Genomic DNA, 19,009 nt, shown 5'->3' on the forward strand with positions numbered 1-19,009 from the left:
CACATAATGCAGCCTAAGAAATGTTACATCAAACTGTTGGTAAACGAAACCCACTAGTTTACATTCATAAAACACAATCTGATTAACATGTTCCTCCTGTCTCTCTAACATCTCCATGCAAAACCAGTTCACACAATATTCAGATTAGACAGCAACAAATCCTTTCACCTGCATGTGTCTATAAAGTTACACAGAGACACATCTCAAACTCAAAGAAATGGCTTGTCCATACACCCCTTTCCAGGTGCCAGGGTCATCAGCATCTCAATTCCTAGGTGAGAAGCTTCCAAGGCCATTTGTCCTCAAACGTAAATGCATTTTAAAACCAACACAGCTTACACATTCCTTCTAAGTGCTGGCATTTGCTGCAATGTAAATGTGCAATCCTACAACTGTGCCTAGAGCATTACATATAACATGGTGAAAACACAGTATTAAACATATTTTTAAATACCCGGTGCCTAGCACCCACAATACATTTAAAGATGGCGCCTAGCACCGGTGCACAATTTAAAAGTGGCGCCAAGCACCCATTGTCCTTGAATATGGCGCCGGGCACTGAGGGTTAACCCCTTCAGTGCCGCAGCCGCCAATAACCATGTGGCTGAGGGGTGGTCCGGCCACAGGGAACAATGACCCTCTGTTGACACAACTTTTGTATTGCTGCCTTCATCACCTCCCTGTCCGGAAGAGACACAGGTAAGGTCGAAATGAAAAACCGGTGAGGGGGCACCTCCTGAAACTCCAGCTTGTATCCCTGAGATACTATATCTAGGACCCAGGCCTGATTGAACCCAGACCTGACTGAAGATCCGCAGACGGCCCCCCCACCGGTCCGGACTCCCCCAGGGATGCCCCAGCGTCATGCTGTAGATTTGGTAGAGGCAGGGGAGGACTTTTGGTCTTGGGCGCCTGATACTGCAGGCGACTTTCTTCCCCTTCCTCTACCCTTTGAAGAGAGGAAGGACGACCCTTTTCCACGCTTGTATTTATTGGGACGCTAAAATTTGAAAAATTAAAATGCCGGCGGGGGTCTGAAAAACGGTGTTGAGGCACCGAAAAGCCTTTTGCCAGCTCCCAGACCCAGTAAAATGCTGCCCAGGGCGATCCCCCCCCAGCGCCCTGCACCCTGTGAGTGCCGTTGGTGAAGTGTGTGGGAGCATGGAGCGCAGCGCTACCGCTGCGCTGTACCTCGTTACTGGAGTCTTCTGCCGTCACTGAAGTCTTCTGTCTTCTGCATACTCACCCGGCTTCTTTCTTCTGGCTTCTGGCTAGGCGCACCAAGTGATCGTACCCTCTGGAGCTAAAGGTGTCCAGTAGCCGAGAAGCAGAGCCTTTAACTAAGAATAAGTAGGTCCTGCTGCTCTCCCCTCAGTCCCACGATGCAGGGAGCCTAACATAAAGTATTTTCTAGAGAAACTCAGGAGAGCTCCCCTAGTGAGTGTCCAGTCACTCCTGGGCACAAAGTCTGAGGTCTGGAGGAGGGGCATAGAGGGAGGAGCCAGTTCACACCCAGTCCAAGTCTTTTCAGTGTGCCCAAGCTCCTGCGAATCCCGTCTACACCCCATGGTCCTTTTGGAGTCCCCAGCATCCTCTAGGACGTAAGAGAAATAGAACCTGTGGCGAGTGAAGCTTGCCACCGGGCCCAAAGCATGGCAACCACAGCGAGCATGCGAGGGGATCCGCGATCTCGCTGTCGGGATTCCGGCAGTCAGGATGCCACTGTCGCTATACTGACAGCCGGCATCCCGTCTACCGGTAATTCATACCGGATCCCGTCTTTGCTTGCCTCATATAAGCACATGGCCACATGGGGTCACAGATTCAGGCCCCATGACAAGTCTCCTCAGAGCCAGAGTCTGTGACACGTGACCCGTCTCCTCAGAGCCCGAGTCTGGGCAGCGTGACCCGTCTCCTCCGTGCCAGTGTCTGGGCAGCGTGACCCGTCTCCTCAGAGCCAGAGTCTGGGCAGCGTGACCCGTCTCCTCAGAGCCAGAGTCTGGGCAGCGTGACCCGTCTCCTCAGAGCCCGAGTCTGGGCAGTGTGACCCGTCTCCTCAGAGCCCGAGTCTGGGCAGTGTGACCAGTCTCCTCAGAGCCCGAGTCTGGGCAGTGTGACCCGTCTCCTCAGAGCCCGAGTCTGGGCAGTGTGACCAGTCTCCTCAGAGCCCGAGTCTGGGCAGCGTGACCAGTCTCCTCCGTGCCAGTGTCTGGGCAGCGTGACCCGTCTCATCAGAGCCAGAGTCTGGGCAGCGTGACTGGTCTCCTCAGAACCCGAGTATGGGCCGTGTGACCAGTCTCCTCAGAGCCCGAGTCTGGACCGTGTGACCCACCTCCTCAGAGCCAGAGTCTTGGCCACGTGACCCGTCTCCTCAGAGCCCGAGTCTAGGCCGTGTGACCCGTCTCCTCAGCGCCAGAATTCTTGGCTGCATGACCGGTCTCCAGTCTCGGCCCCATGACCCGTCTCCTCAGAGCCAGAATCTAGACCGCATGACCGGTCTCCTCAGAGCCAGAGTCTTGGCCGCGTGACCCGTCTCCTCAGAGCCCGAGTCTGGGCCGCATGACCCATCTCCTCAGAGCCAGAGTCTTGGCAGCGTGACCCGTCTCCTCAGAGCCCAAATCTGGGCTGTGTGACACGTCTCCTCAAAGCCCGAATCTGGGCTGTGTGACCCGTCTCCTCAGAGCCCGAATCTGGGCCGTGTGACCCACCTCCTCACATCCAGAGTCTGGGCCGTGTGACCCACCTCTTCACATTCTGAGTCTGGGCCGTGTGATCCACCTCCTCACATCCCGAGTCTGGGCCGTGTGACCCACCTCCTCACATCCCGAGTCTGGGCCGTGTGACCCACCTCCTCACATCCCGAGTCTGGGCCGCGTGACCCACCTCCTCACATCCCGAGTCTGGGCTGTGTGACCCACCTCCTCACATCCAGAGTCTGGGCCGTGTGACCCACCTCCTCACATCCCGAGTCTGGGCTGTGTGACCCACCTCCTCACATCCCGAGTCTGGGCCGTGTGACCCACCTCCTCACATCCAGAGTCTGGGCCGTGTGACCCACCTCCACACATCCCGAGTCTGGGCTGTGTGACCCACCTCCTCAGATCCTGAGTCTGGGCCGTGTGACCCACCTCCTCACATCCCGAGTCTGGGCCGTGTGACCCACCTCCTCACATCCCGAGTCTGGGCCGTGTGACCCACCTCCTCACATCCCGAGTCTGGGCCGTGTGACCCACCTCCTCACATCCAGAGTCTGGGCCGTGTGATCCACCTCCTCAGATCCTGAGTCTGGGCCGTGTGACCCACCTCCTCACATCCCGAGTCTGGGCCGTGTGACCCACCTCCTCACATCCCGAGTCTGGGCTGTGTGACCCACCTCCTCACATCCCGAGTCTGGGCTGTGTGACCCACCTCCTCACATCCAGAGTCTGGCGTTTAGATCCTAACTTTTTGGACTTTCTGAATTATCTTCTCTCGAAAATCACGTTGGCAGTCATTATATAGACAATATATAGTAATGTTGACAATTACATTATTTGAAACAACAAAATGTACAGAATGAGGGCAACTATAATGTCGGCTTGCAAAATGTTGACACTGAGTAAATGTCAACAGCCAAAATACTGACACCCCATTTTAAGTCTAACGCTAACCATAAACCCTAACCCTAAAATTATGTATTGTCGATATTCTGTCAACATTTTATGTCTACACATTTTGGGTGTGCCGATATGTTGGGTGTCTACATTTTAACCATGTCCACATTCGACTTTGTGGTGTTGACTTTTTGACTGTCATTATATTTGTCGACATGAAGACCACATCTCCCTCTAAATGGATGTTTATTAGTATTAGAATTCTAAATGTAAATAGAGACAATTGGTGTCTCAGCTGTGACTATATAGCGGATATAGACTCGTTTGTGGGGCCGCCGGTGAAGCGGATTAAATGGCCATTAAGACTTGTGTTTCCACTGAGCAATTACATCATGTTTGCTGGCCTCAGACCTTTCACCGTGTGGTTGTGGGTCTGGTTATAGCTCCTGACGTGTGGAAAGTCTCCAGGGGCTGGTGGTGGACGTTATCACCTCTGAATGCTTAATACTTTACTGCTTGCAGACAATTCCCATGTACAATGGGAGGTCCCTTTTCGGACTCCTAGTAATGAAATCAGACTCTTGTAGCCAGTGCCATAGTGCTGCATCACCAGGCCCCACAGAAGTGACGCTAGTCCACCCCCAGCTCTGTAGCTCTGATCTCCTGATTCTGTACGGGGTCTGGTAGATGGGCACTGAACCACCTTTTCTGACTTTCAGTTCTAGAGCTAAAAGTGGAGACTGGGATGTACCGTGTATGCGCAGAAGAGAACAGCGGAGGTAACCGCAGCACTTCCACTACTGCTGTGTAGCGTATCAGGATTGCGTGGTGTAAGACTTCACTGGTTCATGCTGGAATGTACCTTGCACAATTGATAGGTTAGTTACTATTGGTCTTTCCCCTAGCATAATATATTTCCTTGCTTAGCTGTGACTATAACTCACAGTGAGTGGACACGGCATCCTCTGTGCATTATAATGACACTCCTGTCTCTCATTGGTGTACAGGTTCTCACTCAGCTGCCTCCAGCTACAGTGCATCCATGAGCGGGCGTGTGCGCTGAGAACTGTGACGCTCCAGTTCCCGGGAGCATTGAGCATCCTAACAACAGCTCCACATTACAGAGAGCATTCCATCACCCCCCGCCATACAGTACAGAGTAGCCTAGTGACCACCATGCAGTACAGAGCATCTTAGTGAGGATATACAATACAGAGGGCATTCCATCACCCCCCATACAGTACAGGGTAAACTGGTGACCAACATGCAGTACAGAGCATCTTAGGGAGTGCTATACAATACAGAGTGCATTCCAGCACCCACCATACAATACAGAGTAGCCTAGTGACCAACATGCAGTACAGAGCATCTTAGTGAGGCTATACAATACAGAGTGCATTCCAGCATGCACCATACAATGCAGAGAGTATCCTGGTGACAGCTATGCAGCACGGAGCATCTTACAGTACTGTTACACAATACAAAGTGCATTCCATAACACATCATACACTACAGAGTAGCCTAGTGACCACCATGAAGTAGAGAACAACTTAGTGAGGCTATACAATACAGAGCGCATTCCAGCACCCACCACAAAATACAGAGAGTATACTAGTGACCACCATGAAGTACGGAACATCTTAGTGACTGCTATACAATAGAGTATACTAGTGACCATCATGAAGTACGGAACATCTTAGTGACTGCTATACAATAGAGCATACTAGTGGCCACCGTGAAGCATAGAACATCTTAGTGACTACTACACAACAGAGAGTGTATTCCAGTGACTGCCATACAGTATAGAGAATCCCAGTGACCACCATACAGTACAGAATCCTAGCAACTGTCACTCAATACAGACAGCATCCCGGTGACAGCCATAAGGTAAAGAGAGCGTAAGAGTGACCACCATGTAGTACAGTGAGTACCCTAGTGACCACTATATAGTACAGAGAGCACTTAAACCACTGCACACAGGAGGGCTGATTCTTATTCGTATGCAAAGAGGACAGCCACAGAATCCTGATTTACTAACTTATACGAGTATCCATTCAACTGATGCGGTGGATCATTTCTGTGCACGTGGACCCCCGTGCCACCTATTGATATTACGACGGCTGCCACGTGAGATCTGTCGGAAACAGGCTTCTAGTGTTCCACCCCAGCATTAGGGCAGGCCGCTGAGGTGCTGGGGCAGGTAGCATGTCACTAATGGGGGCATGCCCCAGCCATGGCAGCACTGATGGGGACGTGTCCAGCACCGCTTCCCCCAAGCTCTTCCCTTATTGTGAATAGATGCAGTGTGCGCGCCTGGAGGATGAAGATGGTGGTTCCACCGCTCACCTATTATATAATCCACCTGCCACCGCGGGTCTATGGCCTGCTTTCACCAGGAGAGTGTTGCCCCACAATCACCTGTTCGGTAACACCCTTTGGAATTCTCCCACCCTGGGTCCGACATATGGGGGAGTTTTTCAGGTTGGATCACTCCTGCGATCCCATGTGCAGTTTCCTGGTAATCCAGAAACTGAGCATGTACAGAACGAGTCCTGCAATCGCATCGCCTGTCAATCAGGAAGAGGCGTTCGTGAAGAGGGGTGGCGGGCGTTGCCAGAAACGGTGGCATTTCACCCCCATTTTCTGGGAGTGGCGAGGCCATGAACTGCGTCTCGCTAGCCGCCCTGCGACGGCATGCCCGAGTAAGCTGAGGATTACTCAGCTTGCCGTTGATGATGAACAGTTGGTCGCGATGTTTGATCCCTGGCTGTGAAGCGGTCGCAGCGCTGCAGATGCAGTAAGGAGGTGTACACACCTCTTACTGCATTTGCATTGCTATGGATTGCATTAGCAAAGCTGCGTATTTGCAATCCATGCTGAATGAGGGCCTATGCTCAGTAACCATGCACAGCTGACTTATAATGATTACTGGAGTGGCCATTTTGGATCTGCCATCCTTCTTGCTGCCCGCCTCGCCTGTCCTCCCCTCCTGGGCTTTCCAGTCCCCCATTTGGTTCGAGATAGCAGCTCTGTACCTTACCCCCAACCTGCCCCATCTTTGTCATCTACTACTATTCTGCTTCATCTCTAACTCCTTGTCTGAGCTCCTATACCCCTTCCCCTCCCATCTCTCCTGCACCCCATCCCTTTGGCACTCAGAAGCTTTCCTTTACCCTCTTCTCCTGGGGATTCATTCCAATTTGAGCACTTAAAAGACCTTAACCCTTTATGTCCCACTGCATGTTTCCGTGTATTCCAGTGATGACACTGGTAGACGAATGAGGCCCTAAGTAACCCCAAAAAATATGGTTTGGTCATTTAGGCCCGATGTCCATCCATCATAGTGTTGTAGCACGTACACCAAAACATTGCGAATCCTTCTAATTCGATATTTTGATACTCTAGAAAAAAGGATTTTAATTACCTACCGGTAAATCCTTTTCTCGTAGTCCGTAGAGGATACAGGGGTTCCATTTAGTACCATGGGGTATAGACGGGTCCCTTGGGAGCCATGGGCACTTTAAGAGTTTTATAGTGTGGGCTGGCTCCTCCCTCTATGCCCCTCCTACCAGACTCAGTCTAGGAAACTGTGCCCGAGGAGACGGACATACTTTGAGAGAAGGAAATACACAGATAGTGGTGAGACTCACACCAGCTTACACATAACAACGGAAAGCCAAGCTAACCAACTTGGAACAATTCAGCAACGGCTGAACAACAGTATTTAACTAAGTAACAATGTAGTACTTAACCAAGTAACAAAGCAGGAAAACGAAGCACTGGGCGGGCACCCAGCATCCTCTACGGACTACGAGAAAAGGATTTACTGGTAGGTAATTAAAATCCTATTTTCTCTTACGTCCTAGAGGATGCTGGGGTCCATATTAGTACCATGGGGATGTACCAAAGCTCCCAGTATGGGAGGGAGAGCGCTGAGGCTCCTGCAGAACAGATTGACCAACGTAAGGTCCTCAGAGGCCAAAGTATCGAACCTGTAGAACTTAGCAAACGTGCCCGACCCTGACCAAGTAGCTGCTCTGCAAAGTTGTAAAGCCGAGACACCCCGGGCAGCCGCCCAGGAAGAACCCACATTACGAGTAGAGTGGGCCTTAACAGATTTTGGACACAGCAAGCCTGCCATAGAATACGCATGCTGGATAGTAAACCTGATCCAGCGAGAAATCATCTGCTTAGAAGCAGGACACCCAACCTTGTTGGGATCATAAAGGACAAACAGAGCGTCCGACTTTCTGTGACGAGAAGTTCTCTTCGCATAAATCTTCAAAGCCTTCACAACATCCAAGGACTTTGAGGTAACTGAGTCAGTAGCCACTGGCACCACAATAGGTTGGTTGATATGAAAAGCCGACACAACCTTTGGAAGAAATTGCTGATGCGTCCCGAGCTCAGCTCTATCTTCATGGAAAATCAAGTAGGGGCTCTTGCAGGACAATGCCCCCAATTATGACACACGTCTAGCAGATTCCAACGCCAACAGTGTGACTTAAGAAACTTGACATCAACCTCCTGTAAAGGCTTGAACCAATCCGACTGCAGGAACTGCAGCACCACATTAAGATCCCAAGGTGCCGTAGAAGGCACAAAGGGTGGTTGGATGTGCAGGACACCTTTCAAGAATGTCTGAACCTCAGGGAGAGCAGCCAATTGTTTCTGGAAGAAAATGGACAAGGCCAAAATCTGGACTTTTATGGAGTCTAAGCGCAGGCCCACATCCACACCTGCTTGTAGAAAGAGGAGAAACCGTCCTAGTTGAAACTCCACCGTAGGAAACTTCTTGGTTTCACACCAAGACACAGACTTTTTCCAAATCCGATGGTAATGTTTAGACGTTACTCCCTTCCTAGCCTGTATCAGGGTAGGAATTACCTTTTTCGGAACGCCCTTCCGAGCTAAGATCTGGTGTTCAACCTCCATGCCATCAAACGTAGCCGTGGTAAGTCTTGATAAGCGAATGGCCCCTGTTGCAGAAGGTCCTCGCGAAGAGAAAGAGGCCTCGGATCTTCCAGCAGTAATTCCAGAAGATCCGCGTACCAAGCCCTTCTTGGCCAGTCCGGAGCAATGAGGATCGCCTGAACTCTTGTTCTTTTTATTAGTTTGAGAATATTTGGGATGATCGGAAGTGGAGGGAACACAAACACTGACTTGAACACCCACGGAGTCACCAGTGCATCCACCGCCACTGCCTGTGGGTCTCTCGACCTGGAACAGTACCTCTGAAGCTTCTTGTTAAGGCGGGAGGCCATCATGTCTATTTGAGGTACACCCCAACAACATGTTACCTCCGCGAACACCTCCAGGTGGAGGCCCCATTCTCCTGGATGGAGATTGTGTCTGCTGAGGAAGTCCGCTTCCCAGTTGTCCACTCCCGGAATGAAGATTGCTGACAGCGCCACCGCGTGCTTTTCCGCCCAGAGGAGGATTCTTGTTACCTCTGACATTGCGGCTCTGCTCTTCGTTCCGCCCTGTCGGTTTATGTAGGACACCGTCGTTACATTGTCCGACTGAACCTGAATGGCCTGATCTTGCAGAAGATGTGCCGCTTGTAGAAGGCCGTTGTACACTGCCCTTAGCTCCAGAATATTTATCGGAAGGATGGATTCCAGACTTGACCACTTTCCTTGGAAGCTTTCCCCTTGGGCGACTGCTCCCCAGCCTCTGAGACTTGCGTCCGTGGTTAGAATTCTGAATCCCGAACCTGCGGCCCTCGAGAAGGTGAGAAGTTTGTAGCCACTAGAGGAGCAAAATTCTGGCTCTCGGCGACAGGCGAATCCGCTGTTGCATGTGAAGATGAGATCCCGACCATTTGTCCAGGAGATCCAGTTGGAAGGACCGTGCATGAAATCTTCCGTACTGTAGAGCCTCGTAGGAGGCAACCATCTTCCTCAGAAGGCAAATGCACTGATGAACCGATACCCGGGCAGGTTTCAGGACCTCCCGGACCATTGATTGTATCACCAACGCTTTCTCCACCGGTAGAAACACCCTCTGCACTTCCGTGTCGAGGATCATCCCCAGGAAGGACAGACGCCTTGTCAGCTCCAAATGTGACTTTGGAAGGTTCAGGATCCACCCATGATCCTGGAGTAGTTGAGTTGAAAGAGCAATGCTCTGTAACAGCTTCTCCCTGGAAGATGCATTTATTAGCAGATCGTCCAGATATGGAATAATGGGGGTCATTCCGAGATGGTCGTACCTGTGCTAAATTTAGCACAGCTACGATCATGTTCCCAGCCATGCGGGGGGACGCCCAGCACAGGGCTAGCCCGCCCGGCATGTCTGTCCGCCCCCCCACCCCCGCACAAAAGCATAGCACAGCGGCGATGCTTTTGTACTTGTTGAGCAACTCCCGGCAAGCACAGCTTCTGCGGCTGACCGGGAGTTGCTCGTCACTGCGGCCCGTCCCCTGCACGGTCCTGCGTTGGACGGACCGTGCCCCCAAAACGGCGGCCAAACGCCGCCATGCCGCCCCTTCCTGCCTCTGCCTGTCATTCAGGCAGAAGCGATCACTAGGGAACGACGGCCTTCGGGCGCCGGCGCAGTTCCGACCCGATCACTGCGCTGCGAACTGCAGCGAGCGATCGGGTCGAAATGACCCGCAATGTTCACTCCCCACTTGCGGAGGAGTAGCATCATCTCTGCCATGACCTTGGTGAACACCCTCGGTGCTGTGGAGAGGCCAAATGCAGGGCCTGGAACTGATAGTGACAGTCCAGTAGCACAAATCTTAGCTAAGCCTGGTGAGGCGGCCAGATCGGAACGTGAAGGTACGCATCCTTGATATCCTGGGATATCAAGGAATTCCCCCTCCTCCAGACCCGAGATAACCGCTCTCAGAGACTCCATCTTGAATTTGAACTCCCGCCCCCTGTAATGGCGCGTCTTCCCGTACTTAGTTGATTATACTGGCCTGAGGTAATTTGCTGCTAACAGCAGGGATTAGCCCGTTAGCATGATGTGACCAGTGTAGGGTGATTGCGCTGGCCCAGGACGCCCCTCACAGCGTCGTACACAGTGTGTCACTGAGCCCTCCGGAGAGCAGCCTATCAGAGCTGCGCTCCCACCCTTGTGCCGCCATTCCCGCCGGCGCTGTACTCACCACTCTTCTATCTTCTGGCTCTGTTAGGGGGTAGCGGCCGTGCTGCGGGAGTGAGCGGTCGCCTCGTGGGCTTGCGATCAGCACCCTCAGGAGCTCAGTGTCCAGTCAGCGGAGTAGAGAACCACTAACTTCTAGTGTTGGTTCCTACTCTCCCCTAAGTCCCACGAAGCAGGGAGGCTGTTGCCAGCAGCTTTCCTGTACCTAAGTACTGTAACTCTTGAAAACAACAAAACTAGAAAAACTCCTAAGAGCTCCCCTAGCTGTGACCGGCTCCACCGGGCACATTTTCTAAACTGAGTCTGGTAGGAGGGGAATAGAGGGAGGAGCAAGCCCACACTATTAAATCTCTTAAAGTGCCCATGGCTCCCAAGTGACCCGTGTATAACCCATGGTACTAAATGGAACCCCGGCATCCTCTAGGACGTTAGAGAAACTCCGATTACTGTTCACATAATGATTTTTACAAAATTTGATTAATAAAGTGGGATACTGACCTTGTGGCGATCTTTCTGGGTGAAGCCATCGTACAAACTCGCAGCGACCGTTAGAAGCCGGCGCTGCCATCTGACGGAAAATATTCACAGTATTTTTTGCACATTTAAATGGACATTGGGATTGGAATACAGTCTATTCATTTTTTTTTTTATATAATGTCCATTTAAATGGACAAGGGGTCATAAAGGGTTAAAGCACTATTTTCCTGCTATCAGGCGCCATCCAGTGGCCAGCAGTGGTAGCACAGTTTATTCCATTTGGACTGCCCTGTGATCTCATTAGCCCCCTGACTCTCTGTTTACACCTGTCAAAGTCCTGCGCACCCTCCCATAAGGATTTTACGTGATCAGAACATTCCTCCATCTCGCCACCATGCCCCTGCATGCAATCTGCCACGCAGTCGTCACGCCACCGTAACATAACTTACAGGAGAATCAGCCTTTGTCAACCTTTAGCCATACTGTACTATGGGAGTGATTCAGACCTGATCGCTGGGCTGCTAACTTTGCTGTCCTGCGATCAGATAGTCACTGCCGCCAGGGGGAGTGTATATTTGTCCGTGCAAGTGTGCGATCGCATGTGTACGCCGAGCTGCAAATTCCACTGTGTGCAGTCTCTGCGCAGCCCAGGACTTACTCCTACAGTGCGATGAGAACAGGCTGATCGGGGCCGGAGCTGACGTCACCACCCGCTCTGAAAACGCTTGGGAACGCCTGCGTTTTTCTGGACACTCCCAGTAAATGGTCAGTTACCACCCACAAACGGCCTCATCCTGTCAATCTCCTTGCAAAAGCCTGTGCGATCGGATTTTTTGCACTGTCCTGATGCTGACCAGCGATTCCCTTTGTTGATGTCTGACACACGTGCGCATTGCGGTGCATACGCATGCGCTGTTGCGCCAGCAAAGCAGCGTTCAGGTATAAATCAGGCCCTATATGTAATAGCACAGCATAACTTCCTAGATCCCCAGTGGGTAAAGGTGAGGGCCCGCAAGAGCGGTATGTGAAGAAAACCTATGCTGGTTCACCTCAGACAGGTCTCCACCTCTTCCTGTTAATGTCACACTGCCTCTATCAGGAAGACCCCCTCTCTGCTGATCAGGCTCCCCAGCTTATACCGCTTCCAGACCACCCGGTCGCACCCGGGATTTGTACTCGGTTCCTTCCCAGGTGCGACCCGGCTGAGACCCCTTTCAGACTGGCGGCCCTACTCAGCATATTGCCTGGTTGGTGACATCAGTGCTGACGCGTGTTGAGGCAGCGCTTGGAGATGAGATGATCTCAAGGCTTCGCCTCTTCCTATTCAGTGAAAGCATACCGGGACCCATTGATCCGGCTTACCCGAGCCGGGTTGAACACGTGTTTAACACTGGTAACTACTCGATTTGAAAGACTAGGTCACTCGACCCAGATTATTTCAACAGGACCCTTTCAGACTGCCGCTGCGCGCTCATGTGCAATTACCCGAGTTACTGCTGGCGATCTGAAAGGGGTATTAGTGACTTGCATGCACGTCTTTAAAGTGCATAGAGACATCGGAGAGATCCCAGCACGTCAAGACGCTATCCTCCAGAGAAGAGGTGCAGGGACTTGAATTGCGGCTGCAATGAACCATAGAAGCCCAGATTTCTCATGTGTAAGCAGAAACCTCACACCTAGGCTCCAGAGTAGCCAGCCCGGCGTCTGACGGACTTATTACACTCCGTGACACGGTGACCCATCAAGTCACCATAATGAGGGCCCGGCAGCTCCACATTGGTGACCCCAATTATAGAGGTCGGTGAAACAATATTCAGATATGAAGATGACTCCACACACGGTCTCATGGATGCTCTTAATAAAATATTTTGTGAAAAGCTGGGGTTAAACCCTAATGATCCCACTGAATTTGACCATGAACAGAGGTCCTTACAACAGAGGGGTCCACCTGGAGATTGCCCCAGAGATGCCACTGTACCCTGTCGGCACCAATACTTTTCGCAAAAGGAGAAAATCCTTCAGAAAATGTGGAAATTACTCGGCGTGGAACTTAATTACCAAAAGATACAAATTTTTCAGGTAATCTCCAGCTTCAACAGCGATTTCCTGTTACTCTCCCAGGGATGAACAGCGGACAGTTTCTTATCCCGGGGGCACCTTCAGATCTCGTCGCTGTCCCTGATTGGTAAGAACTCTCCCCATTGTCCAGCCGAGTGGTCCGTTCTGCCAAGTAACGTGTTAGTTCCCCCTCTACACCTTCCTTCGTAATGAGGGTTTCCTCACCCCTGTGCTGAGCCCTATTTACCACATTTGTGGTAATTTCATTCCAGCATCACTATCGCTGACTTAAGGTGCCCATACACTAGTGCGATTTGGCCTGATTTCGATGTATCGGGCTGAGAAATCGGATGAAAAGTGGCAAATCCGCAGGTGTTTTACCTCCGATTCCGATCCGCGCTCCAGTGTTTATCGGATCGGAGTTGGAGATCGTAAGGGCTGCACTATAAATGTGTCGTATCCCACAGCCTTGGCTGTTATTGCATACGATACATCGTATGTGATTCTGGCACCCGGGAAGCTGCTGGGGAGCTCAAGGGATTCCTATGTGACTTCTCCCCTCGGAGAAGTCGCATAAGAGTATGGTAATCGTAAGTTATGCAGGAACCACACACATATTTCCAGACCTCCCTATAGTCCCTATTTTTGCAGGACAATGTTGCTCTTTGGGCGCTGTCCCACCTGTAGCCCGCAGGTGTGTTAGTGTGTGAGGGGGGGTTTGGTAGGTTACCACCTTTTCTTTCTCGGATTTCTGGGAGATGTGGCTAAAGCAGTTGGGTTACCCCCATTATATTTCTCAGACTGAAGTCCCCACATGCCCCTTTACATGCCATCTGTACCATATATACCTCAGAGCCCCTCATACCCCATAGAGTCCCCTCATATGCCTCAGAGTCGTTTACAGCCCCTCCACATGCCTCAAAGCCCCCCTCATATGCCTCATTACATGCCTCAGAGCCCCTGATGATCAGAGGACTGTCCAGAGGAAGACTGTGTACTAGCAGAGCTCCACTGACATGTCTAATGACAGGTTACCACATGGACCATAATAGCGTGTATGTACAGACATGTCCCTCACTCCGCAGTCTCACTGCTCACCTGGCAGCTGCCCCGCCTAACATGGAGCGTTACAGGCGTACACTGCGTGCGAGGGACGTAACAGGTGACGTCACGTAACGCGCGCTCCAGCCCGAGTCCAACAGCTCACCGAGAGCGGGGCGCCCGCCGTGGCGTCACAGCCCCGCCCTTTCCCGCGCGCCCTTGTCCGCACAGTCCCTCCTGCGTGCTCGATCACTGCTCATTAGCCGCTCAGCGCCGCCCATCCCAGCTGACGGACGGTACCATGTGCTGCGGCGGGGCCGTGGGAGGGAGGGGTGTATGTCATACTCGCCTACCTGACCCTACCCTCTCCATGAGGGAGAAAATGCTCTGTTCCTGGACTTTCCTGGTAATGTATGATTGCCATCACCTGTGGTGAGCTAGTTAGTTGATAAGAAAAGTGTTTCACCACAGGTGATGGCAATCATACATTACCAGGAAAGTCCAGGAACAGAGCATTTTCTCCCTCATGGAGAGGGTCAGGTAGGCAAGTATGGTGTATGTATCGTGACAGCAGGGAGAACCGGGCATCAGGCAGGGCGAGGAGTAGGGTTCTGTGCGTCAGGCAGGGCGAGGAGGAGGGATCCGGGCGTCAGGCAGGGCGAGGAGGAGGGATCCGGGCATCGGGCAGGGCGAGGAGGAGGGTATCCGGGCGTCAGGCAGGGCGAGGAGGAGTGATCCGGGCGTCGGGCAGGGCGAGGAGGAGGGTATCCGGACGTCGGGCAGGACGAGGAGGAGTGATCCGGGCGTCGGGCAGGGCGAGGAGGAGGGTATCCGGACGTCGGGCAGGACGAGGAGGAGTGATTCGGGCAGGGCGAGGAGGGTTCTGTGCGTCAGGCAGGGCGAGGAGGAGGGATCTGGGCGTCAGGCAGGGTGAGGAGGAGGGTATCCGGACGTCGGGCAGGACGAGGAGGAGGGATCCGGGCGGGGCGAGGAGAAGGGTATCCAGCCGTCAGACAGGGCGAGTAGAAGGTTATCCGGGCGTCAGGCAGGGCGAGTAGGAGGGATTCGGGCGTCTGGCAGGGCAAGTAGGACGGTATCCGGATGTCGGACAGGGCGAGGAGAAGGGTATCCGTGTGTCAGGCAGGGTGAGGAGGAGGGTATCCGGGCGTCAGGCAGGACGAGGAGGAGGGATCCGTGTGTCAGGCAGGGCGAGGAGGAGGGATTCGGGTGTCAGGGTAAGAAAGTGGATCTGGGTGTTATGGTGAGTGGGAGATCCGGGTGTCAGTCATACCCCTTTCAAGACTGGTGCAGCAGTACATGCGCCCGCAGGGCAATCGTAAAAATTCCTGTTGGATCGCTCTTTGCTCTAATTCAGTCTGAATTAGCCCCTAAGGCCCTTAATCAGTAAGGATGGCAATTTCTGCCAGCTGTCGGTGTATGGAACGGCGTGGATCACAGTGGACGGTTGTGTACCATAAAGGGACTGTCAATGAAGGTGTGAGTAGAGGAAGCCGTGTGGATCCTGGCTGTCGGAGTAGGGAACGGCGTGGATCACAGTGGACGGTTATGTACCATAAAGGAACTGTCAATGATGATGTGAGTAGAGGTAGCTGTGTGGATCCCGGCTGTCGGTGTAGGGAACGGCGTGGATCACAGTGGACGGTTGTGTACCATAAAGGGAACGTCAATGAAGGCGTGAGTAGAGGAAGCCGTGTGGATCCTGGCTGTCGGTGTAGGGAACGGCGTGGATCACAGTGGACGGTTGTGTACCATAAAGGGAACGCCGGCCGCAGAGAGTCAGGGAAGGGATTATGGTTCCTCAGTCTTCATGTAACGCCTGCTCTACAACAGGCCCTCTGATATAATGTAAGCCAAAAGCAGTCCAAGACCACAGTGCTGCATCCAAACTATGTGGAATCATCATGAGAAAATATGAAACGAACGCAGTGTTCATCTTAAGCATGAAATAATAAAGCAAGACAAGGATCTGTGACAAATGATCAGTATTGGGAATGTCCGCTATAGAGGAATTTCATACACACCTATGGCTGCCATAAAACAGACAATATCGTATCAGCCACCAGAGTCTGATGAGCACAAGAGAGGCTGAACCGTTCCTCTCAGCAACCTAGATGGAGGAAAGTCCTAAATAATAGATTATAGTAGAATAAACATTCATGGCCTGACCTAGATGAGGACCATCTAACAGTGCCTGGAATACAGTTTCTCTGACGTCCTAAGTGGATGCTGGGACTCCGTAAGGACCATGGGGAATAGCGGCTCCGCAGGAGACTGGGCACAACTAAAAGAAAGCTTTAGACTACTGGTGTGCACTGGCTCCTCCCACTATGACCCTCCTCCAGACTTCAGTTAGAATCTTGTGCCCGGCTGAGCTGGATGCACACTAGGGGCTCTCCTGAGCTCCTAGAAAGAAAGTATATTTAGGTTTTTTATTTTACAGTGAGATCTGCTGGCAACAGACTCACTGCAGCGAGGGACTAAGGGGAGAAGAAGCGAACCTACCTGACTGGAGGTAGCTTGGGCTTCTTAGGCTACTGGACACCATTAGCTCCAGAGGGATCGAACACAGGACCCGACCTCGATCGTTCGGTCCCGGAGCCGCGCCGCCGGCCCCCTTACAGAGCCAGAAGCAAGAAGTGTTCCGGAAAATCGGCGGTAGAAGACTTCTGTCTTCAACAAGGTAGCGCACAGCACTGCAGCTGTGCGCCATTGCTCCTCATGCACACCTCACACTCCGGTCACTGATGGGTGCAGGGCGCTGGGGGGGGCGCCCTGAGGGCAATATAATACACCTTGGCTGGCAAATCTACACCATATATAGTCAGGAAGGCTATATAAGTGTAAAAATACCCCTGCCAGAATTCCAGAAAAAGCGGGAGAAGTCCGCCGGAAAAGGGGCGGGGCTATCTCCCTCAGCACACTGGCGCCATTTTTCCCTCACAGCTCCGCTGGAAGGACGCTCCCTGGCTCTCCCCTGCAGTGTCAAGATACATAAGGGTAAAAAAGAGAGGGGGGGGGCACTAAATTTAGGCGCAGTATATATAATATAAGCAGCTATAAGGGAAAAAACACTCATTTATAGTGGGATCCCTGTGTTATATAGCGCTCTGGTGTGTGCTGGCATACTCTCTCTCTGTCTCCCCAAAGGGCTTTGTGGGGTCCTGTCCTCTGTCAGAGCATTCCCTGTGTGTATGCGGTGTGTCGGTACGGCTGTGTCGACATGTTTGATGAGGAGGCTTATGTGGAGGAGGAGCAGATGCCTATAAATGTGATGTCACCCCCTGCGGGGCCGACACCTGAGTGGATGGTTATGTGGAAGGAACTACGTGACAGTGTCGACTCCTTACATAAAAGGTTTGACGACATACCAAATATGGGACAGCCGGCTTCTCAGCCTGTGCCTGCCCAGGCGTCTCAAAAGCCATCAGGGGCTCTAAAACGCCCGCTACCTCAGATGGCAGACACAGATGTCGACACGGATACTGACTCCAGTGTCGCCGACGATGAGACTAATGTAACTTCCAATAGGGCCACACGTTACATGATTGAGGCAATGAAAAATGTGTTGCACATTTCTGATGTTACCCCCGGTACCAGAAAAAAGGGTATTATGTTTGGAGAGAAAAAACTACCAGTAGTTTTTCCTCCATCTGAGGAATTAAATGAAGTGTGTGAAGAAGCGTGGGCTTCCCCCGATAAGAAACTGGTAATTTCTAAAAGGTTACTAATGACGTACCCTTTCCCGCCAGAGGATAGGTCACGTTGGGAAACATCACCTAGGGTGGATAAAGCGCTCACACGCTTGTCAAAGAAGGTGGCACTACCGTCTCCGGATACGGCCGCCCTAAAGGAACCTGCTGATAGAAAGCAGGAGGCTATCCTGAAGTCTGTGTATACACACACAGGTATTATACTGAGACCAGCTATTGCTTCAGCATGGATGTGCAGTGCTGCAGCTGCGTGGTCAGATTCCCTGTCGGAAAATATTGATACCCTAGACAGGGACACTATATTGCTAACCGTAGAGCATATTAAAGACGCAGTCTTATACATGAGAGATGCACAGAGGGATATTTGCTGACTGGCATCTAAAATAAGTGCAATGTCCATTTCTGCCAGGAGAGGGTTATGGACTCGGCAGTGGACAGGTGATGCAGACTCAAAAAGGCACATGGAAGTTTTGCCTTATAAAGGTGAGGAGTTGTTCGGGGATGGTCTCTCGGACCTAGTTTCCACAACAACTGCTGGGAAGTCTGCATTTTTACCCCATGTTCCCTCACAGCCAAAGAAAGCACCATATTATCAGGTACAGTCCTTTCGGCCCCATAAGGGCAAGCGGGTTAAAGGCGCGTCCTTTCTGCCCAGAGGTAGAGGGAAAAAGCTGCAGCATACAGCCAGTTCCCAGGAGCAAAAGTCCTCCCCCGCTTCCTCTAAGTCCACCGCATGACGCTGGGGCTCCACAGGCGGAGCCAGGTACGGTGGGGGCCCGTCTCAAAAATTTCAGCGATCAGTGGGCTCGCTCACGGGTGGATCCCTGGATCTTTCAAGTAGTATCTCAGGGGTACAAGCTGGAATTTGAGACGTCTCCCCCCCGCCGTTTCCTCAAATCTGCCTTGCCAACAACTCCCTCAGGCAGGGAGGCAGTGATAGAGGCAATTCACAAGCTGTATTCCCAGCAGGTGATAGTAAAGGTGCCCCTACTTCAA

Source organism: Pseudophryne corroboree, chromosome 4 (assembly GCF_028390025.1).
Source record: "Pseudophryne corroboree isolate aPseCor3 chromosome 4, aPseCor3.hap2, whole genome shotgun sequence".
Classification (NCBI taxonomy): Eukaryota; Metazoa; Chordata; class Amphibia; order Anura; family Myobatrachidae; genus Pseudophryne; species Pseudophryne corroboree.